Raw genomic sequence first — 9,604 nt, forward strand, 5'->3', positions numbered from 1 at the left:
ATGCATATTATGATCTAATCAAAAGCATAATTAAATGTGACACAATATGGCTCACCAAACCTGTAATAACCTAAAAAAATAACAATAATAATAAATAATAAATTAATTAACTAAAAAGTGATGATAAGGTATGTTAAATATTATATATATATATATATATTAAAGGTAGATTCATCAAGGTAAATTGGTAGTTCAGTGGTAAGTACTCTAGATATACCTCCTTATGAGGAGTGGGATTTTTTTTCAACCTTTATAAAATTACCATTATGTCCCTGGCAATATAAGATATTTTTATTCCCTTCCCCAATCCGCATTCACGGAAGCATCAAGGAGAGAGAGAAAGAGAGAATTGTGAAACCAGAAGCTTCGTTCTTGTCTTCTCCTTCCTATGCCTCACCGCATCGTCGGTACTGGAGCATCAGAGTCCCATCCGTTATTACTGGGGTATTTGTGCAACCTTCCTCCTTCCTTCTTTGTTCTGCACCTCTATTTTACAGAGAGTACCATAAACCACCAAGAAATTAAGAGAACTTCAGTCTTCCTCCACCTACTTCTTCTATCATAAGCGTCGCCGGCGAGGGTAGTAAGAAATCCATTCGCCGCCGTTCTTTCTTGTCTTCTTCTTTGGGGTACAATTGTTTAAGATTTCAGTCATCATCCTTCATGTCTCTATTCGATATCCCTTGTTGCTTTATGTATCAGAGGTTGTGTGAGGAGCTTGATCGTCGGAGAAGCTTGTGGTGCTGCTGTTAGATTTTGCCGTCAGCCTCTCATTTTCGTTCCTCATTGCAGCTATGTCAGAATCCTCTCCTCCCCTATTCAATATTGTGTGATCCTTTCTCTCTCCTTGCTTTTTTTAGCTGCTGATTGAAGGTGAGGAGTTTGAACTCCCTTTTCTTTGTTGGTCCCGTTGATGTGTTTAAATTTCAGAGATTGTGGCTTTCTACTTGCTTTGATGCTATATGTTCGAACATTGACAAAGGGGTTTAGGCAAGTTGGAACTTTTAGATTTTTAAAGTTAAGTGTAGTGCGGATTTGAATTTTATTTGAGTTTATTTTTTAAATTAGTTGAAAGAATGAAATTTAGGAAAATTGGTTAATCTAAATATTGATATTAAGAAATTTTGAAAAGGACATTGAGGAAGAAGAGGCTTGGTACTTGTTTGAATTTAGATGCATATGAGATGGTTGATAAAATACTTGAGAGGAAGTTGGGACGAGGAATAGAGATTTTGAAGAGAATATTTTCATTAATAATTCAAGTACTAATTACTATTTGTGTATTGATCTTTGGAATATCTATTGAATATTGTTTTGAGACTTGATTTTGAGATGCACCTAAGGTTCTTGATAAGATGGGTGCCAAAAGAACATTGAAATTTTTGTGAGATTAAGGGTGATGTAAATTTATAGAAGGTTGTGAGAGAGAGAGAGAGAGAGAGAGAGAGAGAGAGAGGGGTTGAATAGAAACAAAGTGTTAAATAGAAGGATATGTAGTGAGTATAGTAGAGATTGGAGGAATTGAGGCATAAATTATATTTAGTCAAAAACTTAAGTGATCATGGTGTTATTGATATCGTAAAAGATCTTATTAGACTTGAATAAAGATCATCGAATTATCATTTATGTTGAATAAGGTGTTTACAAGAAAGAAGACTTGACTTTAAAGAGTGAATTTGCATTTGGGGACACTATGAGTAAGTGAATAGCGCCTCATTATTTTTTCAATAAAAGTAGTTTGTTTTTTAAGATATTACATTTTTATATAAATCATTTTAACAACTACGATGATTATTATGTATTTTGTTAATTAAATCATTTTGATTCTGGAAATTATAGAATGATGATGAAAGTTAATTAAATTATGGTATATGCATTTATTTTCTTTATGAAATATATTTTTAAGATTGATGAAGGCATCTTTGTTTATTTTACTTTATAAATTCTTAGTTACTCAACTAATATAAGCTTGTACATTAGCTATGAAATATTATTCTGGCAAGCTTTGAGATTTGAAATAATTCATGTGAGTTTGATATTGAAAATGCAAATTGTATTTCAAAAATGATTCTTCTTGCATGTTTGAAAAATGATTTTTAGAGGACTTTATACAGATCACTTGTTGCTAATGGCAGTCTCGTTAGTCCTTAGTATGCCATGGTCAATGACTAGCTAGTTTGATTTTTATGAGCTTTGTTCTCACATTTGTTATTCGTGGGTCTCGTACTCACATTTGTTTTCGTGGCTTCGAGTCGCGTTTGATTAGCATTGCCCTCATGGACTGTGTGTCTACATTTGTTTCATGGCTTCGGCTGCATTTGGTTACTTGCCCTCATGGACTGTGTGTCCACATTTATTTTCGTGGCATAAGTCATATTAAGTTATTTACCCTTATGGATTATGTCCATGTTTGTTACCTGTTTTGTTAAGTCCTCAAAATTCTAAAGTTTTAATCAACTTGTGCACTTGAAATTTCAATGGTTTTAATTAACAAGTGTACCACTTCTATTTATGTATAATCAATTATTTTCTTAAGTATAATTAAAATCACGTAATTTTAGTTTACTCTCATCTTTATGGTTAAGATTATGATTTCAAAAGCAAGTTTTTTTATAGAATTATTCTCATTTCAATTATTTTACATCATTCTTGAATTTATTTATTTATTTATCTTTCTTTATAATTTATTTATTGGGGATGCTATTCACTGGAAAAAATATTTTTGGTCCTAAATTCATTAGCTGATGATGAACCTCCTACCAATCATTAAAAGGCTTGCTACTATATTGGGTGAATATTTATTTTAAGAATGTCTTTTCTTTTGATGTATATTTTCAATTATGTGTTTTATGTTGAGACAATAATTTATGTGCTCCACATTAACTATAAATGTAATTCTAGTCTGTAAATTTATATCAATTACTTGTTGTAGAGAAGCAAAGTTTTGTATTATTAATTTATTTGTAAATAGTTATTGTAGAGATTTGAGGTGTTATATTTATAGAAGAAGTTCAATGGAAATCCTTGCATTGAGTTTAGTGTCTTTTGTTTGTATGAAAAAAATGTTACTATGATTTCCAACCCTATTTCAAATGAATTATGATGTTAAATTAGAATTTTATTACTTAAGGCTTAAGGGATGTATGTTTGTGCATATATCCTATACCGATAACGTCTAATTTTTTTAGGGCGTGACATAACCTATATCTATCTCAAGTGAATGAGAAGACCTCTCTAAGAAAATGAATTACATCAAGAAACCTCATTTATACATATGAGGGGATTGAGATGAGAAGAGAATGTACATTCAGAGTTTATAGAGAGAGGCACGACATGCAGGCCGTATTTAAAATTTACAAACCTTGTAAAACTAGTGCCATATGTGTCACTATACCCAAACAACTTCAAGGCAAAAAAAAACACAACAAATAAACAATTCATATATAATGAAAGGCTATAAATTGTGAATTAGGTTGCACTATATAGAGTTAGCCACGGTAGTCCCACTACATAAAGCTTTCAAAAAGCTTATTCTCTTTAAATGAGTTGCTACCTCAGACCCTTTGGATTCATCAATCCAGCCTAAACTTTATGAGAATGCGAACGAACAATAATGACATTGAGAATGCACATCATATAGACAAATATTAGTCATATTGAGAATGCACATCACATAACTAAATATTAATCATATTAATTTATTTAAATTCATATAAATTTGAATATATATAAAACAAGTTTATATATATATATGTTTCAAAAATATCACATGAAAAATATATATAGATTTAAAAAATATTGCATATAAATTTTGAAAATCTTAAAGTATCGTTCATCTAAAGAAGTTCATCACATGAATATTTAAGAATGTAATCAACCAAATCCTAACTTAAACAAAAATTTGACTTGGCTTTGATACCACTGGTGGATAAAGAGGCACAATAGAAGATTAAAATTTTAAAGTCCCTATCCTGATATGGGCTGAACAAAATCATTTAAGTCAATGTGGATAGAAAAGTTACCTTTTAATTCTTTGAACTTAGGGCATGTTCTCTTCAAGAGTTTGGATCTCAAGAGCTAACAACATAGATCTGTTTCCTCTATCGGTATCCACATGAACAGTTCTCTAACTCAAACATAATATTAGTGCTTGTAGCATCTATTCTTCTTTGAACGTTATTTTTCTTTCTCTAGGGTGTTTCGTGGCTCTGAAAGTATTTTTTCTGTTAGAACTTTTCTAACTTTCTCCTCCTTAATCAAAAACGTCCCTATATATATTATATAGATGAGGATTTTCATCTTTCACTTAAAAGACCCACAAAAATATAATTAAATTTATCTTATAAATTCAAATTATAAAACTGACATGATATCCTATCATATCATGTTAGTTATTAAATTTAATCTATCATATAAAATTAAATTTAAAACTAACATGACATAACATAATATATTATATTATAATATAATATATATCACATAGTCATATTATATTATATATATATACATATATATTTTGAGAATATATATTTATATATTATATATTTAATTTTATATATCATATACATATATCATATATATACACATATGAATATATATATATATATATTTCAAAAAATATATGTATATATATAAAATTATATTTTGAATTTTATATAAATATATATATAAATATTTATCAAATAAATATTCAAATATATATATATATATAATTCATTCACCTTATATTACATTCATTGAATCTAGGCATATTTCAAATTCAATGAAGTTGGACATTATAGCTCGAGTTGGCTGTTCTTGTGTGCGACCCTATAGGGCCATATGAAATTGGCAGTAGGCTAATTAATCTATTAGCCCACAAGTCACAAGTGACCTCTAGCAAGACATTACAATTACCCAATTCACATGGGGATTGATAATTCGATGTTGCCTATCATGCAACCATATCACATCCCTTTTGTCATGCAATATTTCGATTAAGTATGAGACATAGAATTGTCATTTTCCTTTACCTGACCATTACTTTCTTTGTCTTTGAGTAGACTGATAACAGCAATGGAAAAACCCTTTTTATTGTAGTATGGTCATATATTTTCTCAATCTTACTCATCGAAGGGCCTACTAATAATACCTCTCACTTAATGTAAGGGACAAATTTCATCTTGACCACTCATATTTCTCTGCATGAATATCACTAAACTCAATCATAGCCTTTATGATCACCTAGTTAAAGGTGACTTTTGACTAGGTCAAAGTTCAGCGGTCATCATGTAGGAATCCATGATGATCTCAGGTCAAAGGGCTTAGTGATATAGTGATAGAACACATTTGTTACCCACTTTTATTTGTAAATTAGGACCATTTTATTAACTATTTATCACCTTCAAGTGCACACATTGCATTAGATTTGGAACTTTGCCTAAGTTTCTAAGATCAGTGCACTAGGGGCATTTTGGTCCAAAAAATGAACTTTTGAGAAAATGTACAAGAAAAATTAAAAAAGTGCATTTTATGTCCAGTTGATGAATGGTGAAATTATATTTTTAAAATTTATTTTAGTTTGGGAGTAATTAAATAAAAAAGTCAACACTTTCTTAAGTGTCTTAGTTTGTCCTAGTTTTTGGTTTGCCTTTGTGTGAAAATTTTTATATAATTTTGTGCAGCCTGAAACTTGGTTAATTTAATAAATTCTCCCTTCTAAATATGAATTTAATTCTGGACATGAATTAGATTTTATTATATCATATGCTATTTAATTGAATTATGTGATTTATGTGACATAGGTGGCATGTGACTTGTGCATCAATTGGGCAATTGAGGTCAACACTCCTTGAGGTCAATGGCTGATGGTTTGCACGTGAATTATGATTATTTTGAGAGGTTAAATCAGCTAAAATGATGTGGATGACACATGGGAAATTAGGCACACATTGGAATCATCTACAAACTAATAGGAAGTTGCCACCTTGCAAGTGTGACAAGGCTCCCATTTACATTTTAATTTCTTTTTCCTTATTTTAATCAAGCTTCAGCTGATGGGAGACACCAAGGAGCACGCCATTTTAAGCCTCAAATGGGATCCAACACATATCTCATTCATCTTCCACATTCTCTCTCTCTTGTTCATAGTGTTCTTCATTTTCTCTCTTTTGTTCTTCATTTTCCAGCACCCTAACCTCCATTTTCAGCCACCAAACCTCCACAAAAATCATACCATTCTTCTCCTCTCTTCATTTTCGTTCCATCCCTTCCATTTTCACAAGGATTGAAACTCATTTTCATCATTCAAGAGCTATGGAGTTTGGCCTTCACAAGCAATCACTAGGGTTCTTGAAGATGAAGATTGGCTAAGTTTCTTTGTGGAATCCTAGAGAGATGAAGATGGAGGATGAGTCTTGAGCTTTAAATTGGCTAAGTTCTTTTGTTTCCTATCCTCTTCTCTTTTTACTAGATGGTTAGATTCCTTAATCTAGGGTTTAATCATCTTAGCTTATAAATTCTAATTTGAATTTGATGTTGATGTAAAGAGAGAAGATTGTTTCATTTAATTTCTTCCTTGGACAACCATGACTGAATTTTGCCACTCTTTGTTTGGCACATAATCTTGTGTTTTTCAATTAGTGAATTTCTTGTGTTAATATTGCATAATCTTGTGGTGTTAATGCTTGTGTTGTTGAGTAGCTTGACATAATCTTGTGGTTGCTCAATTTATGTGTTTGACCATGGCTGTTAAGAGAGAATTTTGAATGAATCACTTGGCTAATGTCTTCACCAATTGGTTAATTGAACTAGGGACTTTAATCTAAGACCTAGGGAGGTTAGCTAATTAGGTTAATTGGCTTAGGATAATTTTCTTAAGTCATGACAGCTTTAGTCAAGAGGAAAGAAAAGCTAAATTTAGCCTAATCATGAGAAGATAATGAGTCCAAAATCAACTAATCTCTAGGGTTCCATTATTGTAAAAAGGGAAGTTCATTTCACTCACTTTCACTAGCATTTTAATTACTTGCATATTAGGTAATTAGTTTAGATAATTAGCTAGATAACTAAATTCCTACAAACTTTGGTTGATTTATTTCACTAAATAACTTTCAATTAGACTTAAAACCATTCCTTGGGAGATGACCTAGGGTTGGCCCTGTATTGCATTAAGGTTAGCTTTAGTGTAATTTTGAGGATAAGCGACTAATTTCCTATCATATAGTTACATATGAGATAAGCTTATGACTTGTACCATGCAGCTTTCTCATATCGGGTTGGTCCAGCACATTGTACTCTTTCAAGTGCCTATAGCTTTAATTTGTATCTCTATAATTAATCAAAGTCACACCAGTCTTATTTCATCTATGATCCCCTAAAGATCACCGACCAGGGACATTTAGAACAATCTCTATAGTTTGTCTAAAGATACAATTATCATATTGAATATGCAATTGATATGATAACAAAAGAGAAATTCATTAAATAACAATGTGTATAATATAATGATTGGCACTAGAGCACAATTTCCAACATTTTATTCCCCTTTTTGAGCATTGGCAGAATGATTTTTAGCATTGACAGTGGTGTTGAAATTTTTTCCAGTACCTTCCACTAGAAAATCTTGGCCATTTTTTGGCATTGGTTCCTCATAAAATTGCTCTACATCATCATCACTATCATTACATCTTTACTTACATTAGAGCAAGAAAGATCATAAATTATCATATTTTTATCATTTTTTAAGATTTTCTAGCATTAATAACATCATATAAAACAACATCACTACCATCATTACCAACTCTTTTAGCACTCTTAAGTTCAATTGCATCTATGGGAGGTTTGGGATTAACTACGGTATTACTAGGGAGTGAAGGGAATTGGGCATTAGAAGAGGCGACTTGATTAGTAGAAGAACTAACATGCTTATAAAGTGCATCAAGCACTTCATCCAACTTATTAAGGTTAATAGAAGTGGTGGCATTAAACTCTTGTTGTTGTGTAAATTATGCATTGAAATTTTACTTATCATTCTTCATCTTATTAATAATAATATCCAATTTAAAATTATTAAACAATTAAGAAGAAGAAGATGGACCATCAATTGGCACAAGTTGCCTATTCAGAAGTTAGATGCTTAGAAATACTACCTTTGCCTTGATAGTATAAAGAATTACTACCTTAACCATAGTAAGTATTTTGGCCTTAGTTAGTATTGTACCATCCTCTTTGTGGATTAGCTCTATGTGGATTCCCATAAGAAAGATTGGGATGAGTCCTCCAATTTACATTATAAGTATTACCATATTATCCTCCTTGGTTGCCTTAGTTTCCCCTATAAAGAGTATTCATATCACAAGCATAATTGTCTTTAGAGGGCAACATGACTTTACATGCATGGAAGAATTACAAATGTTGCAAGATAAGGGTGCAAGGGCATTACAAGTACTAGGAGGCACGTTCACATTTGACACATTAGCTACATTAATATTGAATGTAGGACCAAGCATTTTGCCAACCCTATATGCTATCTTATCAACTTGAGAATGGCTAATAATGAGAAGGCTTGTGTTTCGAAGCTACCTTAGACTCTCTTGTCCAAATTAGACACCACTTTGAGCCATTTTCTCTATTAAATCCCAATCTCTATTATGTGACAAATCAACCAAAGCACCATTTGAAGCAACATTTATCATGATTTTATCTCTATCTACCAAATCATCATAGAAATATATTGCACAAGTTGCTCGTTGCTACCAATCCTTGAAATCTAGTATAATACTTATAGAAAGACTCATCAAAGCATTGTACCATACTAATGATCTCTTTTCTCATGCTAGATAATTTTCAAGAAGGAAGAAATTATCAAGAAATAGTGTCCTAAGTTGGTCCCATGTATACACCTTAATATGATAAGGATGATTTATGTGCCAATCTTTAGCTTTACTCTCAAGACAAAAAGTAAACAATCTAGATTAGACTTCATGTACATGTACCCCTATTGGTTTCATTATGCTACAAACAAGATATAGGAATTGCAAGAATCTATAAATGTCCTCAATGGGCAATCCATGATATTTTGGCAATAGTTGCATAAAAGAATGCTTAATTTCAAAACCCACATCATTTAGAAGAACATGCATACTATATGGATGATCATGCCAATTAGGTGCAGTCAATTGCTTAATTAAGACTTCATCAAGGGGGTTATAATGTCGCTCTCCCTTTCTATTAAATTGAATCCCTTGATGGCCATTCCTACAATTATTATAGGAAACTATTGCCACTTCCATTAGGAGCAACTCAGCCTTGCCCTTGATTTAAAATAGGTACACCCACATTGGCATTTTGACCCCTTGTTGGACAAGGTTTTGGGGTGGGTTTTGTACTTTATTGTTAAAATATCGAGGCATACCAAGATGTTCTAAGCCATTTAAATTGGGATCTTCTATATTATAATTAAAAGCAAGCAAATTTTGTTCTCTTCTAATTCGCCATAAGGTTCTTTCAATTTCAGATCAAGTGAAACTTGTTTCCTAGGATGCCTATAGCTCATGCACTAGAAGAGAAACAAAAAGTAAAAACCAATGACTCAAGAAAATCAAAAACAAAGGAAATGAGGAAG

At 31.6% G+C, this 9,604-nt stretch overlaps 1 long non-coding RNA gene across 1 annotated transcript; it reads left to right on the forward strand.

Annotated features, from left to right (window-relative positions):
• Positions 1-352: 352 nt before the first annotated feature.
• LOC129312437 (uncharacterized) lies at positions 353-6,549 on the forward strand. Its single transcript, XR_008593561.1, has 3 exons — positions 353-580; positions 703-873; positions 5,784-6,549. It is a non-coding gene; the product is annotated as an uncharacterized LOC129312437 (long non-coding RNA).
• The last annotated feature ends 3,055 nt before the right edge of the window (positions 6,550-9,604 follow it).

Source organism: Prosopis cineraria, unplaced genomic scaffold (genome assembly GCF_029017545.1).
Source record: "Prosopis cineraria cultivar Desert tree isolate PC_DT_omini unplaced genomic scaffold, ASM2901754v1 PC6, whole genome shotgun sequence".
NCBI classification, from domain to species: Eukaryota; Viridiplantae; Streptophyta; class Magnoliopsida; order Fabales; family Fabaceae; genus Prosopis; species Prosopis cineraria.